Source organism: Scophthalmus maximus, chromosome 7 (assembly GCF_022379125.1).
Source record: "Scophthalmus maximus strain ysfricsl-2021 chromosome 7, ASM2237912v1, whole genome shotgun sequence".
Lineage (NCBI taxonomy): Eukaryota > Metazoa > Chordata > Actinopteri > Pleuronectiformes > Scophthalmidae > Scophthalmus > Scophthalmus maximus.
In genome coordinates this window covers 3,648,412-3,651,119 of record NC_061521.1, presented here as the reverse complement: position 1 = coordinate 3,651,119, position 2,708 = coordinate 3,648,412, and positions in this window count along the sequence as shown.

The window sequence follows — 2,708 nt, the reverse complement described above, 5'->3', positions numbered from 1 at the left end:
CACCGAGTGTACCTGGAATATGTGCAGCATGTTAATGTGATCAGTCTCAGTCATCGCGGGATGAAAGACAGACGGTGGCCGAGGTGATCATCGGGAGGCGCTGACTCTGCCGCCGCAAATTACATGTTCGGTGAAATGAAGCAGCCCGGCGTGGACGTTCACTTCCGACAGACTCGCACCAACTGAACGTTTGTTTTCATTATCCTGGGGGAGGTTTATTTCTGATGAACATTCACCACCATCAGCTCATGCCACATGAACGCACCCGCACATCTTCCATTTCAACCGCCAGTAATTACGTTCAAATCTTCATGAGACAAATGACCCTGTAATAGCAGCTCCGCTCTATTTCAATGATCTAAACACCTCATCTGAAACGCATGGCCCAAGGGCATTTAGCGTTCATCCAAATCCACTTATTTGCTACTGGTGGGGGGAAAAGAAACGTCACTGCACCAGGCGTACGTTTCAAACAGACTGCAATAATCACGGGTGTGTCTGGGGTGTAATGCCATAAAACAATTAGAGCCAACTCCCTTTCCCCTTTAAAGGAAATTAGCAGATAGCAGATTGCTATTGTAAGGAAAGATTTGCCAAGACAACGCTTCTCTGAAGAGGAAACTTTGTGTTTGTGTTGTGCACCTTTCGATGCACTCTAGGTCGCCTTGGGTCGGTCTTTGTCGTCCTTCAGGTGGTCCCTGGGTACATTGTGTGGGGTTTCCTCAGCTGGGTTCCTGGGGCCCTCGGTGCCCCACTGGTCCGTTAGAAGGGTTTTTCTCCTCGAGGTGGCTCCAGTGTTTCTTGACGTGGTTTCCTTCGGGTTCATCGTGACCTTTTTTTCTATGACAAAGGAGATAATAAGCAAAAAGCAATCCATTTACCAACATCATTATTCATTTATTTAGTTATTTATTTATTTGCACGATGAAAAAATAACAATGTGTCAGGAAAGGTCAAGAAGCCATAGGCTTACACAAGGGACCTTCCTTCAACTTAAGAAGAGAAACAAACGATAACGAAAAAAATTAAAACTAAGCTGACGTCATTATAGGGAAATACATCAAAAAGTGATGACAAATGACAAGAAGCACACAAAATGAACAAAAAGACAAAAGAAACACATTAAAGGCCAGCCGCAATATTGTTGCAAAACTGATGGAAAAAAAAAACCAGACCAAAAGTAGGATGACAACTTTAACAAAAAAACATCTTGATTTTTGTCATTGAAAAAGAGGAGACAAAATATGGCAGCTCACAAATGCGCACGGCATGGATCACATGATCGGTGACTGAGGTAAGAGAGAAAATCGAATGGCCAGAATTTTTTGTCTAAACTAAGACACATGACAAGAACAAGGGCATTTGACACAGGACTATGGTTTAGTTAAGAAAGAATGAATAAGAATAAATCAACTCCATCAGCAAGGTAGTCAATGTCGGAGGGGTCCTTGAGAGGGGGTTTTGACAGGGGTCCTTGTGACTGGATTTAGAGTAAAACAGCACGTACAGTACTCGTCCTGCTGCCAACTTATATGCGCCGTTGTAATATTCCTGTTTGTCAAATGACGTGGTAACATAAGTAGAAGCTCAAATCAAGGGGTTCCTTCGAGTTCGGGTTCTGGGAAGAGCCAGTTTACAGGTCGGTGAGAACAATGTGTACCATGTGCATGTTGATAAAAGGTCTGAATATTATGAGTCCATAACAGCAATGATCCTCCCTCCTCTTTTCTCGCCTCTGCTCCTTCTGCTCTCTGCCACAGGCGGGAAGGTCAGGATGGAGAGACGTGACGACGAGGAGGACGAGGAGGACGAGGAGGAGGAGGGGGAAGACCTTGAAGCATCTGTCGGGGTCCTGACGCAAAGTGAAGTGCCAGCAGCGGCGGGAAAATGACACTGATGACATGCGCGGAAGCAATCGGAAAATGTTTCTTGGTGTAAAGATGGATGGGGCTGAGCGACACGGCGAAATGAACAGATCTCGTTTTTCTATTTGACAAAAAGTAGGAAATAATATCCATCCACACTCGTGTCCTTCACAGCACCGCTGGCAGCACCCTCGGTTGGCAGAGACAATTTGTGACTTTTCATTCATCCATCATTTAATGGGAAATATTTGTTCCCTTCATGATACCTAAGTGGAATTTAATATTTGGGAGCTAAAGACAGTCAAATTTAAAGGCAATCACGCAGGATTCCGTTCTAAAAAGTCCTCGTTTTCCCAGAGATAGTGCAGGGGAATTGACCTCACGTTCCTTTGACAGTCACACTCCTTACATTGAGCCGTCCTTCAGATGGCGGCTCTGTCATTATCACACATTTGTATACACCGCGTATCGAACAGCTGTTTACACGCAGGGGACCACGCCCAGTTAGCTATATTTCCTGAGGATCTGAGGGTCAACCAATCAGCTGCAGATCACAGAAGAAGACAGAGTCAAATGAATGGAGGTCAAAAAAGCAACAACATTGCTGTGTGTAGACTGTATCTGTATCTCAAATCTGTGTCTGTGTCATATGGTACTTGTTCCGTTCTTCTCCATAAGTAGACATCTTCATTATCTCAGGGTTACTTATTTCATTTTTTTTTTATTTTGTCCATATATATGTATGTATTTATCATGTAATCCTTTCCCTGGTGCGCGTTCACAGTGCACATCTTTAAAGGATGTAATCAAGATGAATAAAGCACAAGTACAGCACCTTAATGT